Below are 23,813 nucleotides of genomic sequence, written 5' to 3'. Positions count from 1 at the left end.
TCCATGGTAGGAATGAAACAGGGACAGACAAACCTTTGTTTCCATTTGGTTCTTTGAAACCAGCTTGGATGTTTTTTTACCTACGGATGGTGGATGATTGCACCCCTACCTTGCTGAGGATTTATTTTCACAAGCAATTAATTTGAAGGGCAGATTATGGAACTATTATGGAAATCTGCCTAAACTTCATATTGCAAAGCTGTTATGAATGGCTGGGTAAAAACTGTTGTATTGATATTGAGTCTGGCTTATTTTGATTGTTCTGAAACTGAATGTTACCGAAAGCAATGTAGCTATTCCTCAATTGAAATTAATATCTGAACAAAGATGGTAACATAATAACATTTTGGGGAAAAAAAAGAAAAAAAAAAAAAAGCCATTAATGTAACTTCCAGCTTTCTCATAATCCAGTCCTGGAGGCTGAGAATAAAACTCATTTGATGATAGCTTCGTATTTTAAAATATTGTGGAAAGTTGTTCACAATAACACAATTTATGTTCCAGGATTTGGCTTCATACTTTAAGAGATAGCCAGCAGTTTTGAATAATTCTCCTTTTCCTAAGCCACAGCAGTAGGCATCAACTACAAGTGAAATAAGTAACAAAATTGGAATAAATGGGACATTTAGGGTCCGAACTTTTAAATAAAGATTTGAAGCCAGTAGAACTGCAAAATTACTTTTATATCTATGTGCCAAAAAGGGCTTTCTGTTGTCATGGCTCTATTAAATGTCCTGATCAGTGAAAAAAAATTGTTTTTAATAGTGATATATTCAAGATAAAGCAATTGAAATAGAATGTAGAGATTTTCAGGAATAGTAAACACTTCTGGTTTGGTATCAAGAGAATGCTATTGCTTATTGCAGTAGCGGGAGTAAATGATTCCTGCACAGAAATTTATATGGAATTATTTTCTCTTGTTATCAATGCCTCCAAAAACAGCTTCCTTACTAAAACTTCTCAGAAAAGCTGCTGAAGAAACTTGTACTTAAGAAATAGTATCAGTTCAGTGACTCAGGCACAGAAGCAAACATGCAGGGATCTAAGCCAAATGCTGCTGCACAGTCATTCCACTGGCACAGAATGTACCTTGAATTTATACCTATTGAGACAGCTAAGAGAATGTGTAGCCCAATGACTTAGTACTGCAGAGAGGAAATTTAACAGAATGTTTTACTGATTATATTGAACATGGAGATGAAGCTCAATTGATAGGTTGACTGCTTTCCCATCATGTGTCTACAACCTTTAGCTCCCTTCCTAGAGGTATTTCTGCATATTTAAAATGTTATAATTTGATGAATTACTTTCATCACATTGGATTCTATGTGTTGGAGAATTGCCGCTTTTCTAGCATCCATTGCTTGTATTGACATTATCTGACTGCCTTGGTTAGTATTCACAACCCTTCTTTGACTTAGTATTTTTTTTTCTGTGTTAATTATATGGACTTTGCTGCCCTTTTCAAGGCTTTAATGCCAGCATTACCTGAACTTTATCCTTTTGTGCTCATTTAACATTTTCCACAAATCAGAGCAATTATTTTTAACATACACAGTCAAATCTCAACCACACATTTGTGATCTTCCAAGCCATACCTTTGACTGTGGGAAATGATACTAGACCACAAGGGAATACCAAGTTCTGCAGCAATGCATTTTGATTCTGTACAGAAGTAAAGAAAATCAACTTTTTAGCCCTTTTATTTTTATTCCCGTGGAAGTTTCTTGCCTGGTCAAGGGCATTAGTCAGAAAAAGGAGTTTTTGAAGAAAGGATACTCCTTTCTTCGATTCATTTTGCTGTTGTAATGTTTACTGTTAATGGTTTGTTTATGAGATTTTTCTGATGCATAAGATTTTAAGTGTGTTTCATATCAGAGTGAACATTAACTTGCCACTAATCCAGGCCACAGAGGTAGAGAAGCTTGGTCCTAAATATGGATTAGAGTATTCATTCCCTTAATTTCTTGTCTTTCTGATATTGTTTGTTGATGTGTATTTTTTTATTTTGCTAGTTGGTTTTGTATTTTGCAACCCTATCAGTTAATTATCTACATCCGTAATAAACCTACCTTTGCTCATTATGTCCCAAGAAACCTGCACTGGGATTTTCCTGAGGTACAAAATAGAACCCACTTTGTTGTGGGCTGAGGCTTAGAAGAAGCTTAGAAGACATCTTAGAAGTCTTACAAGTTTCTGCACAATAAAATGGACCTGATGGAATGAACTTAGAGCTATCATTAAAAAGTTGGCAATTGCCAGTAGTGTGGTGCCTTATAGGAGGCCCTATGCATGCTAAGCTCCAAGTTTACCACCAGCAATTTGAATTAACTTCAGCAATAGCCAGCTGACAATGACCTTTTCCTCATAAAAAGTCTGAACTGCTAAACAGTAAGGGAAAATCATATTTTTCTATCTATCTAGCCTATGTATACTAAAAGTATTCAAGTTAAAATGATTTTGTTTGGTATTTCTGTTATGCTATCTGGTTTAAACAAATCAACAAACAAGACAGACTATTGCCAAGATATTTTGTCTCTATTGCAAACATGTAAAATAGAATTTGTTTAATTTAACTCTGAGCAAATGTTAAATTATGGAAGCCTGCTTAATTATACTGAATGCAATCACAAAACAGTTCCAAAAAGGACTGGAATAGTTTAAATATTGAAATGCATCATTGTTTATGCAGCAGTTTCTTTTGCTGCAGCTCTGTCCTTATGATAAATATGATTTTAAGAGCAAACATGAGAATACTAAACAAACAAATAAAGAAAACGCTGACCAAAATCTCGCATTATACACAGGAGCCTTCTCTTAGCAGGTGAGCCCTTCTGCAGTTTGGTGTCTTGAAATTATTTATAGGATCTGTCTGGATCTGCTCCAGACCTAGTTTGCAAATTGTTGTGAGGGATAATCTTTGTTCAGGTGAAGTCCCTGGCAGCTGGCAAATCTAGAAACACTTTTTTTTTTTTGTTGGAATAGATTAAAGAAAGCACATTCAATTTACAGCAAGCCCTGAGGTACTTTTTGGCTGCCTAATGGAGGCCTCCAGCTGCCTAACCCTGCAGGACAGAGGTCTGGCAGCTGGCTCAGATGGTCGTGCCCTTCTTTCTGTGATGAGCCTTTGCTGGTAGCCAGGGTTGTGCACCCTGGGATATGCAGTGGTTGCTCTCATCTTCCTGATAGGCCCAACCTGATTCTCTCTTGACATAGCAGATGATGATATTGTAACTTGGAAGGGGTTGCAAATCCTGCCCCAAATAACTTCTTTGAAATGTAAAACTTGTCCTGTGGCAAACTTAGTCTCTAACCTGGAGTTTTAATCAAAAAAGTTCATCCTTTATTTCACACTGACAGCTCTGAGTTAAAAATGGTAGGCAGTAGGCTCTGCTGTCGGACTCACCTGTAAAATCCTTAAGGTTGATGGGGTCTCAGCTGTGCCTGGGAGGTCTGTTACCAGAGCAAACCTGAGGCAAATTAAACAAGCTGTTTCTGCTGGCTGGCTGAGAAAGTATTTTGAAGTATTCTCTATTGTTTTCTCATGTCACAGCTCATTAACAGCATTTGCAGCAAATGCAGGTCTTTTAAGCCTTTTCACTGTAATGTGGTGCAGAGATCTACTTTGGCCTTATCTGCCTCAGTGTCAGGAAATGTCAAAATACATAAGCGAGTATGAACATTTCATTATCTCTATCATGCCTATCCACAGGATGCCAGAAATCTGCATATAATTTAGGGAACTTACTTCTCCTAAACTAAACTGAACTATTGATGTGATCCTTGAGGAGGGAACAACCATTAACCTGTATGAACTCAAGCACACTGCTTAGTGCCCTGAGTCCCCTCTCACATTCCACATGCAGTTCTTAGCAATTCCACTATGAAGCCAAAAACTGCTGCCAGTATCAAGCACTTTAGCACTGAGTAGTTGACAGGTAATAAAGAGGGAATTCTTTTCTAAACAGGGAGAGGGTTTTTAATGGGGTTCCACAGAAACCTGTTTTCACCACTGTGTTGTCTATTGCTTTTTGTATTGATTAGGGAGGAAAAGAAATGCTGAGATTGCTGACAGAAATAATAATAAAAAAATGAATTAATATGGTAGGTGAGGAAAACCTGCAAGAGCAGCACACTTGATAAACTTTGCACAAGCAAATAAACTGTATTTTCACATGGCCTAATGGGAGTTCATAACTATGTACGGAAGAAAGAGTGTAAGCCATGATTAGTAGGAGAATCTGCTCTGAGAAACAGGATAGGACTCAGGGTAATGGTGGATAGTTTGATGACCACAGCCACAGGTAGGAATGGAAGCATTACACAGTCAAGAGTTGTCATCCAAAGAGTACAATGGCTGCAAACTAAAACTAGGGAGATTTATATAGAATAAGATGTGAATTTAGCACATCTTTATATGAGTACATATGTATACACAATGTATATATAACCTGAATATTTAGAACAGTTAAGATAATTAATTATTAGATGTGGGGTTCTTTTCCATCAGTGTGTGTCAAGCTTTCAGTCATTAGTGGGTGTTCTTTTTAGGTTTTGTTTTTGTTTTTAATTTCAAGTGGAATTTATTCAAGGCATTCCTATATATGCTTATTTTTCCATTATATTTCCATGAGAAAACTCATGGAAAAAGAATTTTGCTCAGGCCATTTTCAGTTTGTTGAACTTCTTTCATTCCTGCCATGACACGTTATAGTAAAAGCCCACACTTACCTGCCACATACCAAAGCAATTTTATGAGCTATTGGAAACAGCAGCTACACATGGAACATGTGCATCTTATAGAAAAAAACATGTTAAGATGCAACAAATATGGACCCACATGCTGCCACACTTAAGAAGATTCTTCTCCATCTCAGCTTTTTCACCTGTAACTAAATATTAATATTTGCATGTCTACTGTATACGTCAGTGGCTGTATACACCAATGATACTAAATCGTTCTGTGAATTCTCTCTTAATGGTATATCTCATCATTGATGACTTTGTGATAATATGTGCGTCAGCACTGTGCACATATTTTCATTAATCTTTTAATTCTTTAATTGTTATGTGTATATCTTCCTGCTGTTCAAATGACAAAAGCATTTGTGTCAATCTGAACTGTCAAGATGAGCAGTAACATGGAACAAGCCAGAAGTACAATCATCCCTGACCACCTATGGAGACATTACCAAAAAAAAATCAGTTTTCAGTTTTGAATGCAGCCATTTGGCAACATTTTACAAGTGTGTCCTGTCTTTTTTTTACTGACCAAAATTACTCTGAGCCGTGACATAAATATTAGATATTGCTGAAGTTCTTCTAGGCTTTTGTCCTTACTTTGAAGAGCCATAGTGCTTCCTCCTTTGTCAAGGGGGCCTTTATTCTATACAGTAATTTACAGGACAGTGTGGAAAATAATAGTGATTTCAAAATAATTCCCTGTAGCAGTGACTCCCAAACTTTTTTGGAGTGAACAGCGAGGACTGAAAAACTTTTAATGTCATTTTGTGTTCGAAAGAAAGCTGATTAAGATAGTGCAGAAGACTCTGCAAACTATTTGCAGAGGCATATATAGCTTTTCCTGGACCTATCCTTTCACATCTGAGTAGAGCTTGATGACTGCATGTGATTGATTATACACAGGTGTGAAACCAGAACTCTTTGGAAAGCGAAGATCGGTTGCTGCTCTCTTGAGCGCGTGTAGTCAGTGATGTGTCTGTCTGTTCGACAGAACAGAATAATGAGAATAAAATAAGGGAAAGGGAGAATAAAGAGGAAATGGATATTTTTGTTACTAGCATTATTCAGTTCTTTAGTACATCCAAAACAGAAGCATCCAAAAGTATTGTTAGCAATGCTTCCTTGAAGTCTTAGCTATGTTGTCCCTTGACATTATCCTTCCTGCAGCTGACAATATAGATCATTTATTCCATAAAGAACATTGTAACCTTGGAGCTCTTTACAAACTTTAGTCATGTTCTCCTGAGCTTTTCTTTTTTTATATATAACAACGATTACGTAAATCACAGAGATTAATTTGGTTTGTTAGACAGATAACAACACTGGTTTAAAGATTTAGCAGAGGCATCATTCAGAATTGTAATGGGCTGCTCATTCTGAGCTCTCCAAGGGGTGGATATCATCTCATTAAATTCAGTCACTAGAAGAATGTTATTTTAGTTTCAATTTCAGCTCTATTTAGCAGATATTTTCTAATGGTATTATGTCCTTAATTTGCCTCTACGTAATGTGAAGCAGATATCCTTGAATAAGAAACTCAGAAGCAGGCAGATTAATTCTTTTCCCCCCACCCCTCATGTAGCACTCCCCTTTACTGCAGAGGCAATCAGTGTTAAAAGCAAGACTGTAAAAAGCACTGTTTTTGCATATGTGTGGTGACAAGATGTCAGCTTGGAAGGCAGGTGTTCTCCAGTGAATGAACTGTAAAAAGATATGCATGCAAACCTTCATAGCAATGTAAGAAACAGTGGGAAGGACAACCGAGGTTGAGAATTAAGAGTGGTCTTCTGGGCAGAAAAAATATGGAAATGAATTTGCCTGGAGTATAAATAAAATCAAAGGATAAAATTCTGGACAGGTCTGGGAGAGTGGTAATCACCATAGAACTCTGAAAAGGAAGTTAGAGAAACGATGCCCCCAGGCAATGCAATTCTTAGTAGGAAATCCTTCTAATATGTACAACCCTTCAGAGTGAGCCATGCAGCTCCTCCTAGAGCATGAGATGCCCAAGCATATATAAATGTGTAACATTTACACGATATTCATGCCCTTGATTTTCATCCCTCCCCCAGGAAATCACCCAGCCAATGCTTCTAACTCCCTGAAGGATGTTGGTAGGTGGGCTTTCCCCAGGTGAATGCAAAATGGAGCCCATCTGACCTGGCAGATTGCAGTCACTGTGTAGCTGTCAACTCAACCAGTGATGAAGGGGCAGAGGTGGTGGAAATGACTGGCAGCATTATTTTCTCCAGGCAAAAACAGATTTGCAAATGAAAATGAAAAGAGCCAACGATGTTCTCAAACACAGCTAAGGGAAACAGCCTGGAAATGTGAACGTGTAAGTGTAAAGGCCTTACTATCATCTACCTTGTCCCAGCTGTCAAAGCAGAGCACTTTCCTTCTGATAACCAACTGGACCGTTTCAGATAGAGGCTAAAACTGATTGCAGTGTGAAGCTGGTGGAGATAATGAGGCAGTTCATAACAGCGGAGAAGTGCTTGGGGGATGCTTCACCAACCCCCTTTCCTTTTGGCTGACATTGACTATTTTATGTACTGTGGTTTACAGAGCTGCAAAACATCACACAGGGAATCTGACAGCTTTCTTATGCCTTCCTACAGACCAGCCTGACCTCTGTTTGTCTGGATATACAGCACCACTCTGCTGTATGTTCTTTTGTCATCTACCAGGGCCCCTTGTGTTTCTGGCTCTGCAGGCAGTCTCACAGATGTCCAGTTTCCTCTCTCCCTTTCCTGTCTTCCCCTATTCATAGATCCAGGTTGGCACTGTAGAGGCAACAGCTGCTCTAACAGACAGCAATGGGAATGAACAACAGATGACAAGAAAAAGAGAAGGGAGTCAAAAGTAGGAGGAAGAGGAAAAGCACAGGAGTGGCCAAGGATTGATGCACAGTACAAGATGAAAAATCTCAGCCCCTGGACTGGAATATATCTAATGAGTCTCAGCTTTTGACATCAGTGAAATAAAGGTACCCACAGTGTAAGAGTGGCTTCATACAGACTAAACTGCACTTCAGATATACCAAGTTTGTTCAGAAAGATTCTGTGTGTTCTCAGCTTGAAGATGCTCAGTGTGACAGGTCCAGAACAGTGTTGCGAATATATGTGGAGCTGCTGCTCTGAGAGCAGATGATGGGAAAAATTACCAAGCTTCTTGTAGAATAAGAAGTTATCCTACTTTAGCTATGAGTAAGATAGAAAGAAGTCTCTTCTCTCCCAAACTAAAGAAAAGACTCTGAGATCTATTATGGGCTGGCTTTTTTCTTCACCACTTCTCTCAAAGACGTTATGCAGGCTAGACTGACCATGTATATTATAATGATATTATATCTAAGAGTTTTGGTGTGGCTTTTGTATTATGATGACAAGAACTGAAATAGCTGTGGAGATTCCCTCCTTGGAGATATTAAAAAAAACTTGGACATAGTCTTGGACAGGCATCTCTAAGTGGTGCTGCTTGAGCTGGGGGGTTGGACCAAATTACCTCCAGAGGTCCTTTCCAGATCAGAAGGACCAAACGTCCTTCCAGGTCACCATTCTGTGAACCTTTGAACCTATTCATTCTGTTCCCAGCAGCTACTAAGCTACTGTGCCTCTACTAAGCTACTGTGCCTCTACTAAGCTGGACATATGTCAGGTTAACGTGACAAAACAAAATTTTGCTACTCAAACTTATAAGAGCAATTTTGAAATAAAATCCCCATTGACTACTTTTATGAGATCAACCATGTCCTCATTATAGTAACATCAGTCAGTCACACTAGTGATTACTGGCACAGTCCAAGCAGCAGCATCACAAGTGAGATGCTAGAGGAACAGGCATGCAGATAGGCAAAGGAAGAAGCTCATTTCAAACACATGTATCCATGAAGATAAGAGCGAAGCAGTATATTTCAGGTCCTGCAGAAGTAGTACTGTAGTAGGTTTTCCCTGGAGCAATTGCAACATACTGGAAGGTGATCAGATGCATTTTGTCTGAGAGAGCAGAAAAATCTGCAGAAAAAATTTCCACCAGTTTTGCAGAAATTACTTGCAACAGAAGTTTTGAAGTAAAAAAGGAATTCTGCATTGACCTAGGCTGTTTTTATCAAGTTTTCTCAAATTACTCGAGCTCAGATTTCATTTCTGCTTTCTTTTTGCATATAATTGCTTTTCATCTAGCCAGCTGCATTTAAGCTTGTATAGAAATAGTTTTGTTTCAATGTGATTGGTCAGTCTTTTAGTGTGTTACCCTGTGTTTCCATTCCAAGAAGCATGCAATTTTCAGTCTTGCTCATTTTACACATTACACAAAAGGACATTGCAGTTGTGTGGGGGCTGTCACTTAGACAAGATATAATCTTTGAAATCAATAGCAGGCATGACTGTGGATCTAGATGTGTGAAAAGGGAGCCAGGACTGCCAGTTTCTTTATCTGACTCTCAGATAATGGATGCTAATCTGAAACAGTGAGTACTTTTCTATTTTATAACATAAACTTTATCTTCCCTTAAGGGGAGTCAAATTGAAGTCTTAGAAGTTGTCTCATTTCCTAGGCAAAAATTTATTAAAGATTTATCTCACCTTACAGTGATTCTACTTAATTGCTGGTTATGTTGAGATCACACCATGAGATGACTCAGAAACAACATTTTTCCATGTAAATGTTTCATGGAAAAAGAAAGTAACAGACAAACAAACAAAACAAAACAAAACAAAACAAAAACAATAGCTGTAAAGTTTTGATATTTCTTTGTGTGCGTGTGATGAACCACTTTTGTGAAAACCTACAGATGAGGTGAGGTGGTGCAGCACCTGGAGGCATTTAATGCATCTTTCAACTGTGCCAGTGCCTAGCTAATATGCCAAGATGTCAGATAAGACTTTGCTACTGTGTGGAAGAACAACTGTGAAAGCTCGACTTCCAGGGAACAGAGGGAAATCACATCACAAAACAGCGGTCAGCAATGCTGGGATAATTTTCTGTGTTACAGTCAACTTCTGGTAGTAAAAATGAGTCAAAAAATGTATTTTCAGTAAATGTTAGGTACTGGACCGAAGACAGTCAGTCATATCTACTTCCATAAATACTGCTCTGCTTCAGTTTAGGATGTAGTTCAGTGATGGATGTCCTTAATAGTCATTGTATAAAGCCAAAAAGAAAAACCAATTCTAACAACTTTGAACTAATGTAAAATAGGTTTATGAGGATTGTCAGTGAATTAAATGTGTATTAATTCCCTTCCTTATACAGAGAGAGAGAAGCCATGATGAAAAAGCAGAATGTGAATGACTCCTGACCACTGTCACTTGTTCTGAGAAATGTTTCAGAGGAGAAGGTACAACAGTTGGAAAAGACACACAGACTGCAATCTCAGATGGAATGATGTTGGGTTGTTGTTTTCAGCTGTAGTTTTCAGATGTCTGTGCTTACATCCTAAACTGTACTATGCTGTCAGGCCATAGAGACCACTATTAGGTCTTTCACTTGTGCTCAAAATCATTCCTTTCAGTAAAACCAAATAATGTTAATTAAATTAATGACTAAGTTAATTCAACTGTACATTTTTTATGCACACATATTACTTTATAATCTTATGATTTACGTAATATATTATGCTATTATATTGCACAACATATTATTAGTATATAATTGGACATTACATATTTATAGATGATTTAACATATTTCAACTTAAAGTTGTATGAGTATAAAATTACATAAAAATTAATACTTTAAATTCAAAAGTTACCATCATGCATCAGTGTTTCCAAATCTCTAACACATTTGAAACGTAGACATTTTTATTTGCAGGATAAGCAGATACTGAAGCCATCCATTTTCTATCCAGATCTATTTTTAAGTAAAGGTGTGAGGAGCTTTTGCAGTGCTGTCAGAATAAGGCTGGGGAAGATGACACTGACCACGAGAGAGGAGGGAATAGGTGTCTGGCATGGGTGAGTCAAAGGTACAGCTGCTCTGACTTCAGGGATTGCAATGAGAAGCAGGTGGAAATAGCAGCAGATAGAAATCAAACCATGGCCCTTTTCTTCATGCTAGATATCCTGGTTAACACTGAGATCATATTTAACATCCACCCCTTTCTAACCGTTTGGACTGCAGTTACCTATCTAAACATCTAAACATCTCACAAGCAACCTCCACCAACTGCAGGGTTGCCCACAGCTTCTTGTAGTGAGTGATGCATACCACCACTTCGAACAAGTATTTGGATGTGGTCCCACTGACAGATGCCTCATCTCCAGTCAAACATGCCAGCCAACAAAACAGTCCAACCTGCACATGGTAGGACTTACTCCTAGTCCTGCCCAACTTGACTCACACAGTTCCAGCCCCTCTGGCAGTTATGGAGGAAATGAAACAGACAGAATACCTTGTCTTCTAATGCTGTTGGTTTGAAATGAAAACAAGCACCTGAGGCATGGCTTTCAGCAGCTGGTCATCCTCGTTCCCTGCAGACAATATAGCTTTTGTCCTTGTAGATCAAGAGCACCTACAAATCACTGCTCACTTTGTCACAGCTTGAATCCTTGTCAGGAAAACAAACAAAAAAATCAACTAAAGCTTGGTCAGCTGCTTGTTGCTCCTTCATTTTTAATGATAGTTTCATTTGCTGCTGACTTACTTCTTCTAGCTAATTAGCTCCCTTTCTTTGGCATCTCAGAGTGTTTCATTCTGCTCACCGACAATGCTGGGTCTTACGTGAACTAAGGGTCTATCAGAATAGAAAAATCTTCTTCTCTTTGAGAATACAGAGTGTGGAAAACGGCAAATATTTGCCAAAGCAAACTCAATGTGTATTTGCTTTTCATAAAGTGAAATGTGGTTATGAGGTGAGCTCAAGCAGAGGTATAAATAAGCTTCTAATACTGCCATGCACACAGTGGGTGGACTGTGGAGTGAGGCTGACTGGGACTTCTAAAAAGAAAATCTGAAATTTGGACGGTGTTTAAGTAAAGATTAACAGCCCTTCTGGATACACTGACAGGATATGGAGCCAGGTAGGGAGAAGCCGGAACAAGGCAAAGCTTGAACAAACTGAAACAGTATGAACAAGGTTTCATTTTAGGATTTATTCAGAAGTCAGACAATGGATACTATGACTGCTAAAACGTTGATTTGACTTTGGAAACAAAGCTTAAAGGATTTTTGAATGAAAATTCATCTATTTCTTAGCTAGCACTCTGCTTCTCCCCTCCAAAATAACCAACAAAACAAAGCAAAGAAAACCAAAACAAAACAGAAAAACACAACCCAAAGCAAAGCAAACAAAAAAAAATCCCAGAAATGTTTATGTTGGGCACTCTTGTCTGACAAAAAAGTGTTTATTGGCAACTACTTTGTGAACGTCATGCATCTGGCACTTTTTGCCTTCATTCTCTGCTGATGTAGCTATAGGTAGGCCATGGCTTTTCCTCTTCTCAACACGTTACACTGCTATGGAAGCTGATGGAGGCCTGAGGCCTTTGAATACTGCCTCCTGAGGGACAGACAGCATCAACTCTGAGCAAGCATTTTTTAGCAATCAGGTGTTCTCATTCTCTGACAAAAGAAATACTTATCTCTTGCTGAAAAGCAGTCTGTTATGACAGCAAAACCCAACTTTCTGTTGATAAGTATTCTGGAGGAAAACTTCAAAGAAGCTGCAGGCCAGAGCTTCACAAAATAGGAGAAAAAAAAGAGCCTTAAGAACTATGATCTGAAAGTGCTAGATTTTCCACAGCTCATCACAGAGCAAAATCGTATAAAGTCTGGCATTTAAATCCATTCAAGATTTAGAGAACTTTGTTACAGGGCTGAAATCCACTCACTGCATGGTACGTAACAGTTCCTTCTGCCAAAGACCTCACTTTTGCTTTTATTTTGGTCTTATTTTAATTATGTCTGTCCCTCAACATTCTTGATTTTTTTTTTTGTTCTTGATTTTGTTGTTTCTTTGTTTGCAGTTTCCACTACTGAATATGAGTAACTTATCATTTCAAGCTCCAAAGATAGTTCTCTGTATCAATAAACATTCAAAACCCATATACTCACATCTGTTCTGTGTGAAGCAGAATTCTAAGTGTGACAGTTCCTACCAAAAACTAGTGGGAAATGTTACTTGCTCGGTACATTTGAAGATAAAATTTATTTAGGTATTTGACTATGGATAAAGGTACCTAACACAAAGGGTCTTTTTAAAACATGATTTTTAAAACCTTTTCTTATGAACCTTTTTTGAAAGGGAGTTTTGTATTTAGCTGTTGTACTTTTAGCTTGCCCTGTTTATAATGGATTCATCCAAATCCTTGAACTTCCTTAATCTCTCCAAAATAATTTCTACTGATGCAAATGCTATTTTGGAATATATTTCCAACAAATAATGCAGACTAAATAACAACAACAAGCTTCCTGGTCTGAAATTTTACCTATAAATCAGATGCAATCTATTATATTTCTTTGTGGATAGCTCTACTAAGTCTATGAATGGGAAACATGTGGGAATTAGTGCCCTGATTATATAGGTGTACATTTTAAATTGTAAAGTGTGAATAATTGACAATCTCAGAATAAAACTTGAGCCTTTATAGGCAGCTTCAGTTCCTTCTTGACAAGACCAGAGTGCACATTACTCTTACTTAGACTTGATACTGGCAGGACTAACTGAAAGTGGCTAAAATATTAATCTTACATTAAAATAAAACACAAGGGACTATTAAAACATCAGCTTCTGGAATTCAGTTTTCAAAACAGTTTGCTCCTCTCTGAACTTCTGTAACAGATTTGCCTATAACCATCTGTTATCAATAGTATCTATCTGAGTATTCAGAAAAGTTGGAAATAAAATGTCATAAAATTGAAATAAAGCATTTTGGTAGAACATGAGCTTATATAACCTCACCTTTAACCAGCAATTTATTTATTTATTTATTTATTTTTGCTGAATTGGCTGTGTGCCATTAAATGAGAAAGGAAGGAAACAAAGCAGGTGAATGGGTGTGCCTAGCACATCTCTCCTGAAGGATGCTTCTCCTCAGTGTAGTAACTGCGGCCAGCTGCTTTTCTGTGTGAAGTGGGAAGGCTCACTCACAGGTTTGGATCTCCACATCCTGGAGCTGCAGAGTGCCACGCTGGGCTTCATCTGCAGCTACCCATGCTGTGGGATTTGATCTGTGTTCCAGCTAACTGCTCCTCATTCCTTCCCACCTGCTGCTAGCAATGGTGGTATATTGCTCCTCTAGAAATTTTAGCTAGACACCACCAGCTGCTTCTTTTGTGCAGCTCCGCAAGAAACACAAACACTGTTTGAATGGATATAACTCTATTGTGTGCTGGAAGATGTTTAAAGTGATTCCTTTGCTTCACACCTTCCAAGAGAGTTTCAGGTTCTCCACTTTTTAAGCCTTTTTCCTGCAGTAATGCATGGGGGGAGCTGATGCTGAACATCTGTGTTATCACTCCTCCTGCCACAACTGCACAGCTGAAAGGTTCAGCCTTCAATATGCTGCTGCAGCCACAAGCATTTTCCCTCTGTATGTTATACCTGTTTGTTTTGGTGTGCTTTTTTTGTTGTTGTTGTTGTTTTTTTTGCTTTTTAAAGAAATGGCTCTCTAGCATAATAAAACTATGTAAGAAAAAGGCATTTCAGGTTCATCTAGTAGCACCTTTCCATTCTTTTCTTTCTTTTCCATTACTTATCAATGAAGTCATCTGCTTTTTTGCTTTTTCTTCTTTCTAAGAAATCTTTGTTTAGACATCTCCATTACCCCATTTACAATTAACATCATATGCTTAAATAACAGGTGCAATTCCACAAGATAGTACAGAAGTTGTGAGATATTACACTTTTTCCTTTCACTCATCAAATTAACACAGGACAATGACAGAAGTGGAGAATGATGAGCAGATAGCAAAGAAGGATAGATGCTCTCATTTATTTGCTCTTTTATTGGTGGCATTATTATTATTTAATTTTATTCTCAGTGGCATAGAAGTAACAGATTATTCATCATGCATTTGACAAGAAAATTCATTTGATTCTCACTGGTTATTGTAGGAAGTGAATCCCATTTCCCTAACCAACATGAAGAATTTCTACAGCTTCTGTGAATGCTAGCACACCTGATAGGAATGTGTCAACACATTACCCTTGGTGTAACACGATGCTTTACAAAGCAGTGTGGCAGAATGTGTGCTGTAATTTCTGTCTTTTGAAGGCAACTGGACTAGACATTTGGTCAGGCTGTGAGGATTTATTTGTTTTTTCTATTCTCATGAGTGGAAATAAATTGTTGACAGCTACTGGTAGGGATGGTTTGTTGAAGGAGAAATTGCAGCAAAGGAAATTGAAGAAAAACTCTGAGTGCAAATACTTAATTAAGAAATACATGCAGCCTTTTAGACTGAATAAATCCTGTTTCTGTAAGTTATGAAGAGTCCAAATAATAGAACAAGTTGTTTTAAGACTGAAGGGAGTCAAAAAGGGTTGCTTTTTCCCCCTAATCGAAGCAATTTTCTGCCTCTCTGAGAGGATAAATGATGAGGAAATCAATGAACAGCACAGAGGGGGAAGCAGCTTTAAGCAGTATGACATTGACAGTGCACCTTGATGAAAGTAAAAATGTGTTTTCTTTTTCTTTGGCAAAACTAGATAACGCATCTCCTTTTCAGTATTTCAGCTGTCAAAGAGTTTGCGTACTGAATGTGCCCCTGTGCATGAAGAACTGTGGCAATTTCGGGAAGCTTTTCTTTACTAGCCATATCTGTAGGCAGGTGGTAGTGATTGGCCTGGAAAATCTACGTCCCTTATTTCTCAGTATTTCTACCTCACTAAAAAAAATCTGTTTTCTTTCCTTTGTGATGATTTACATCTAGCCTTATTACACCCTCACAGGGCAGCAGAAGGAATGAAAACTTCAAATTACAGTGTGATAGAATATCATCATAATTGGACAAGATAGCTAAAACCAGATTCAGCATGTTCTAAAAAATACTTCAAGAAAAAAAAGTCATAATTTGAGCAAATCCTTGGATTTATGGATAAACAAATACATTCTAACACAAGCAAAACACCTGGAACAGCCATCATGCTATCATAATTTTCATGAGTTTACTGTGACAAGATAATAGATGTCCAGAATTACACTGAGAAAGTTTGGAAATTGCCTATAAAAAAATGCTATTTTTCAGGCACATCTTGATAAAAAGTGTAAAAATGATGATAAGCTAATGGAGGTTGACTCTTACATTCATGATGTAATGGCCGGTAATCAAGAAGATTACTCCATTTCTTTAATTCTTTCTTCTGCTGTCTACTCTTACTGCCAGTGATCTACTTCTGTGCAGCCTGGATTCTGTCCCAAATTCCTGGTTTGTCTGGCTGTTGTTCTCATAATTCCTCCTCCAATTTACTTGCTGAGAAACACTTTACTCTTTTCAAATGATTTTCTCCTCAGGCTTGGTTACTACTAAAATGAAAGCTGACACAAGAAAAGAAAAGACAGTGTGGCCTAGGAGATTCTGTCAGTGACTAAGGCTAAATTTGGAAGAGCTTGGTAGCACCTGTTCTTGTAGCACATACCTTTAAACCCAGCTTATCTGCTCAGGATTTTCTCTAGACTTGTAACTTTAATCTTTCTTGTAAAAACGTCCCAGTTATTTTTGAATATTATACACAACTTTTTTCCATTAGCTGTACTTTTAGTTAACTGAGGCATCCTAAGTTTTTTGCCTTGAAAGTGAAGCCAGGAGGGTTTCAGGTGGCATTACTAAGATGAAGGAACTATGGGGCATACCAGTAAAAAAGAGCAGATTACTACTGTGTTTTGTGAAATATATGGCATAGAATATATTTGGTCGCCTGAATTCAGGGACCTGCATCACTAAACATATGAACAAGGTAAGAGGAGGTGATTTTTACTAATATCACCTTAATGACTGGGTTTGTCCAGTCTGGAGAAGAGGAGGTTGAGAGGTGACCTCTCTGCTCCTTGCAGCAACTTGAGAAGGGGAACCAGGGGGAGGTGCTGGTCTCTGCTCTGGGTCACCAACAGCATGATTTGTGGGAACAGCACAGAGCTGCACTGGAGGACATGAGGAAATGTTTCTTTACCATGAGAGTAGCTTAACACTGGAACAGGCTTCCTGGAGAGATGGCTGATGCCCTCTAATTCTCTGTGTTAAGAGGCATTTGGACAAGACCCTCAGTAACATGCTTTAACGTTTGCTGGTCAGACCATTGAACTAGATGATCTCTGTAGGTTTCTTCCCATAGAAACATTCCATTCTATCTTATTTGTCCCTGTTTGTTGCAGGGAAGTTGAATTAGATGACCTTTAAAGGTCCCTTCCAACTGTAAGGATTCTATTCTATTCTATTCTATTCTATTCTATTCTATTCTATTCTATTCTATTCTATTCTATTCTATTCTATTCTATTCATTCCCACATGAGTTCATATTTAAAATCTGTGAGTGGATCAACTTACTTGAACTTCTCTGAAATGTCTGCAGTCAAACAGCATCATCATATGTTTTGCTCATCTGTTTTTTCAGAAATACTATTGAAGTTATTAAATTTCTTTGAAGGATGATAAGGTTCATTGACTCTGCTTAAATACTTAGCATGAGCCAGTTATTAGTAGTACAGTTACATTACAGTCATAGAAAAAAATATGTGTATATATACATAGAAATTGCCAATTATATATAAAAAAATTTATTCCTCCGTAGATCCTCATTTAGAAGATGCCTTTGAAATTTCTTCTTAATGTTTGTTCACACACTGAAAGAATTCTAAACAGTGGGAGAGATAACATTTTCTGTTAAAAAAAAAAAATAAAATCTAATGGTTCTGGCTGCATTTCACTCAGTTCAAAGTTTTATCATTTTGTTTATAAGGAATTTAATTTATTTGCATGTTTATGAGTCAGGACCGAGCAATTGCATATATTAAAACAATGTTCAATACTTCATTTTTTCCAGTATAGAAGCTAATTTCACTGATCAACAACACATTTTATTTGCAATCCAGTCAACAGAATTTTTGCGTGCTTGCAGATGATCTGGACAAATACCATCAATTTTTATTGGTTTTATGATGTTCCTCAGTTTGTTAACATATTCTGTCAGCATGCAGGAAATAAATCGATACAAAAGTGATTATTTAAAGGGAAAGGTCCTTTACTTAAAGGTAATGTCCTCTCTATGTTATATCTTGTAACTTTTCAGTAAAAGAGCCTACCCCTAAATTTTTCTACAACATTTTATTTATTTAATGTATTTATTTATTTATTTGCTGCCTCAAGTCTCGTACTTCATCCTCATTTTGTTAACTGGACCACTGTCTTCCAGGGATCTGCTGATCATTTCTCTGACAATATGTACTTCACTGTGGTTTCTTTTTCCTTTCGATTTATTTCCTTTCGTAATTTGCATATGCAGCTGTGTTGTGTGTTCATAGTGGATAAAACAATTCTGTTGTCCTTCTTTTAGCTGAAAGATCTTTTTTTCTTCATAATATATTTTAATCTTCCAGCTGATAATACTCAAAGAGTTTTTGAAATGCATTGAGATGAAACAGTAAAATAGCCATTTTAAGAATGTGTGAACAGGAAAACTTGTGTTTAGTAAGAACTTGTTCAGAATAAATGGCTCTGGAAGTGCTCTCTCTTTCTCTCTCTCTCTCTCTCTCTCTCTCTCTCTCTCTCTCTCTCTCTCCTTCTCTCTCTCTTCCTTCCTTCCTTCCTTCAGTAGTCAATATTGTGAATACTTGCCAAAAAAAATAAATAAATAAAATCATAACTAAGTGTTTAAACAATGATATCTAGCTGTTACAATTATAAATACATAGTAGATATTGAACTTTTCTCATCTGCAGATTCCTTAAATATTTATTTTCTACCACACTTTATTGAAACATCTATGACATGGTGTATCTGTGTCTGATAATAATCAATAGGAGGAGGCTGAGGAGGATGTTCACCTGTTATTGGCAGACCTGATAAGACGGGCCAAGGGCCCTCGTGTTACACAGACCACAGTTTGAAAGCCACTGATCTTGGGCTATAAGAGTGGCAAACACAAAAATCAGGAATATTTTAAATAAGATATCTAGGTCATTGTCCTGAAGGCAATCGGTTATTAGGACAGCTAGTTTACAGTGGAGTCCTCTCAGCTGTAATGATTTAGTCACAGGATAACAGTTGGCCAAGTGCACCAGAAGTTCTGGGAAATTACTTGCTTCAGCAATCCCAACTATTTAAGGATTGCATTTAAGTATTTGCCACTCCTGTCACAGCTCTCCAAGCCAGGAAGTTAACTGCAATGAAAGGCTGGGCTTGGCCATGTGCTTTGTGCTGCCACGCCAAGGTGAATTCACAGATGACTTCTGTGCCTTCCCCACCCGACGAGACAAAGCCAGCATGCTGTTCCCTCCCCATATGGAGGAGGTTTGCATAGCTGGAAAGGAGAGCAAGAAGTGGAAGCAGCTGCTTTGGGGTGAGGGAAGGCCTCTCCCTGGACTCAGTCATCTGCTTCCTCTCAGTTCTGCCAAAGTCATCACATTCTTGAAGGCTTTGCAGCACTTTGCTATTGTGGAAAATCTGTCCCTGAACATTAAAACTGACAAAGTGATTTAAACTAAATGTAGAATTCTTATTCTTCCACCTTCAGCACTGGCAATATTGTACAGTAGCGGTTGTGTTTCTTCTTAGTATTTAGGAATAATATGTCTTAAGTTTTTCCTTCGATGAAGAAATATTTTGACAAGAGAGTAGACAGATAAAATGGATTCAGCAGTAGATGGACATCTTTAAGTATATAATTTTCCTCAAATCAGCTTTGTCAATCTGAGGAAATCTGAATTTAGATTTTAATGAAAACAAATGTGGTTTTGTTAAGAATAACAGCCTATACAAAACCTTCATTCTGGTTTATACTTCCATCATGAATGGGGAGAGGAAGAATGCAAATGCTGATCTAAAGACTTAGTGTCTAATTTAGGACCGTGAGCAATTCCTTAATCACAGTTATAAGTGAATATAACCTATAGAATTACTATGGCATGAGTGCATCACTGCTCAAAACTGCAGTCAAAGAGTAATTACAGGGTTCTGTCAAACTGGAGGGCATATCAAGGTTTGGCCCATCGGGCTTTGTTCTGGGCTAGGTAATACAGAATACTGTAAGTAGCAGTTATGATGATGGACAATAATTTACTTTCAAAATCCACAGATGACACCAGAGGGGAAAGGAATTGCAAATACCTTTAAAAAGGGTACCATTTGAAGTGATCTTGATAATTTGAAGAAATAGCCCAAGACCTCTGAAGTGAAAATCAGTGAAGCATAGCAAAATATGCTGTATTCAAGAAAAGAAGTTTGACAAATAAAAATGAGGAACAATCAGTTAGGCTGCAGACAAGGTGGAAAAGATGAGTGCTTATTGAGGACTGGAGATTAAACATGAGTTGAATAATGCAAGACATATGTAAAAACTGGAAAGTCACTTGATATTGTCTCATAATTTGTGATTCCTCAGCTGGACTAGTGGCATCTATTTCTAAGAGAAAAGTTAGAGAAACTGGACAAAATGCTTTGAAAAGAATATATTTTTAAAATATATTGAGAAGTTATATATATTTTTAACAGCTGTAGACATTAAAAAAAGCATGACCTACATGGAAACTTGATGGAATAATTAAAAAAAAAAAAAAAAAAAAAAAGTTGAGTATGTTTCACAATATTCAAACCTAAAAATTACCTATGGAGAGGATAGGCTTCACTGTACTGGATGCCCATGCAGCTTAATAAAAGAGACGATATGGCTTAAACAACACTGAGAAAATCAAAGACTTAGCTAGCTTAAAAAGCTTTTTTACTGTTTTACTGTTTAACAAGAAACATAGCAAGATCTGTAATTGAGGAGAATTGTAAAACAGAATCATAGAATGGCTTCGGTTGGAAGGAACACTGGCCAAGCCAACCTCAACCCCTGCTGTAGGCAGAGCTGCCACCCATCAGCTCAGGCTGACCAGGGCCCCATTCAACCTGTCCCTGAATATGTCCAGGGATGGGGCACCCACAGCTTCTCTATCTCTCAGGGCATTCAAGGCCAGGTAGGTATAAGAGGAAAATGGACATACATCAGGGAAAGAACTGCAAAACCCTTGAGACTGCTTAGAGTGGAAGAATAGTCTGGATAATATGTCCCAGATTTCGATAACTGCTCACGCTGCATCTTCCAAGGGCATTTTTTAGGCATTTCTTTGCCACGTGTCTTATCATTTGGTAAGGCTGACTATTGTCCTGTGGAAACATTCCAGGTGTCTGGAAAAAGCATGCAGTAAATAGATAGATGTGTAGACAAATAATAAATAATTTTAGGCTTTAAACTCGAGATCACAAGCACTAAGACTTAGAGCAGTAATAAGTTTTTCAGGGTGCCAAAACTGCTCTTCTCTTCAATGTATTTCAATTTATATCAGATCACCAGAGGAAAAGGTAAATTGAATTTTTTTCTTACCTGATGATTACACAGGAATTTCAACCCAAGGGTCTCTAAATCTGAGTGTACCTCAAAAGAATCAAAGGACCTGCATACCTGTATCACATTTGTAAACAGATAACTAACCATCACACTGTCAACAGGGCAGCTCCCCTTGTAGTAGCTATAAATCTTGCTATGAGGATTGGAACCAGGGGATAACAGGTCTTCTTGTCAGTTTATCTGAAGAAGCAGACAGCTCTTGGCCAAATCAAAGGATGAATGCAGCTTCTTTCCCTGTTGAGTACTAGAACTCACCTTCACCAGTGCTTTGGAAACTTTCAAAGAGAATGTTCTTCAGAGAAGACTATGCTTGCACATGGCTGTAGGCTCTTGCTATCATTACTGGGCTGATGAAGCCTAAATACTGTTTCACAAAGGTTAGTGACCCTGGTTTATCTCATGGAGAGTGGTCATCAAGTGTTTACATGTAATATATCCAAAGCAATACTCTCTTTGAGAAATCAGTATCAGTGCAGCAGATTACAGAGTGCAGGTTGTACATTTGTGAGGAAGTCAATACTAAAGGTAACTTCCTCCTATTGTTAAAGCTTGAATGAGCTGAGCATAACAAAATTAAGAAAGTACTTTCTGTGCAATTTGATGATGAAAGAAAACTCATTATGGAAAAAGTTTGCCCATGCGCTTGTGTATACTGCCAGCTGTTTTCTTTCATTTATATTCTAAGGGCACACAGCTCTCCTGTTCAGATTACTCAGGGTATTGGCTAAATAGATGGAGTGGGACATGTTATTTGCATAATGATTTGGTTTGTATGGATATTATTTTGATGAGTTTTTGCCTTATTAAATTGTGCATTGTTAGAGTTTGTATATGTATATATGACAATCTTGGACTGGGGAGCAGTTTTGAAAATGGAAATACAAACACAAGCAAGTACATTCTATTAAATTAATAGGTATTATATGTTTACTTAATAAACTGTACTGAATTTAGGGACTGGAATCTGGAAAACAGAGGATTCAGAAATTTGTAGGTATCATGAGTGAGAAGGAACAAAGTTCTTGAAGTCATTTGCCACCCCCAGATCAGCACAAGCATGGTAAATGAGGTCTGGTGGACATGCTAGCAAAGGGCTTTGTAGACTGAATGCTTAACCCTCATACACCACCTTTCTGCATTCTATTTCACATTAATTCTAAACTTTTACTTAAATAACAATGTAATATGGAGTCAGATATATTCAGCTCCAGAAATCTGTGAAAGATACTGCAGGATATACTGATTTTAATAGCAGGCTGCCAGATGGGATGAAGAAGTTGTTCTCATGGTGTTCATAAGTGAAAAGAAAAACAAAGATTTAGCAGCAGCTTAGTACTGAAATTACCTTACATGTATATATATAGAACATATCTGCAGTTATTTGTGTATTTAGTCACTGCTGTTAGGGGAATGTCTAAATTATCCATGTCCAAGGCACAAACATTCTGGATAATTAACTATCGGTTTGGCATAAATCTCCTCTCAGTAAATTTCAGTGCAGCTTGTTTTACTTTCAGGAAGCAGGTCTGATACAGTTTCACCAGAATTCTCCATTTTCTTGCATTTTAAGAGCTTAATTTGTTACCTTATAATGCCTCTGTCAGACATCAAAGGGTATCCAACTCAATGAATTTGATTATTTTACAGAAGTTCATCTCATAAGAAAGCATCAGGAGAAAGAAATACTATCAAAATATAGAATATATATATATATATATATATCAAGCTCATCCTTTCATTCTCTAGACTTCATAATTATTTTGCCATTAATCTGAAACCTCAGACTTTGTTAGTAGAACCTCTGCATTTCTGTTATGTTTTTTTGTTTTTTTTTTTCAAACATGTTAACTAACAATGTTAGAGAGTTCAGAAATATATATTTTTTTTCCTAATAACTTGCAGAGTAATTCTGAAGACCAACAAACTGCAAAGCTGAGAAATATGCCAGATGGTCCAAGCAGAGGGAGTGCGTTGCTCCTGCATTTTTAGTAATTAGCATTGAAATAGTGGGATTTGGAATGGATCTGAAACTGTCCTCTTGGGTTCTGGGTCTTATAAAGGAAAAAAAAAACAAAACACCACCACCAACAACAACAACAAAGACCAACAGATGCACTACTAATAAATCATTATTGTAAGCATCATGCTCCATAGCAGCAGACATTTTACCTTTGAGGATTTTTTTGAGAGACCTAAGTGTTTCATCAAGGCATAGGCGCTAAGTAATAACTGCATGGTGAAGAGTTCCCTTTTTCTAAGAGAAGTGGTCGTTCCACCTCCTAGGGATCACAGGACCAGGGGTGTATTTCTGTTCCCAGAGGTTTCAGTGTTAACATTCCTTATATGTGAATAGACATGTAGTCTGTTATGGTGAATGTTTGAAAACAACATAAGAACTTTTGTCATTTACTAATCTCTGAAGTCAGTGGGAGCTTTGTCCAGTGATCTCACAGGGATTTGACTTCTATCTGTAGATAACATCCAGGAACAAAAATTCTCTGCATCTTTAAAGTTCAGAGATTTCT

Source organism: Coturnix japonica, chromosome 2 (genome assembly GCF_001577835.2).
Source record: "Coturnix japonica isolate 7356 chromosome 2, Coturnix japonica 2.1, whole genome shotgun sequence".
NCBI lineage: Eukaryota > Metazoa > Chordata > Aves > Galliformes > Phasianidae > Coturnix > Coturnix japonica.
The sequence above is the reverse complement of the archived record's forward strand: the minus strand, read 5'-3'. Positions refer to the sequence as shown.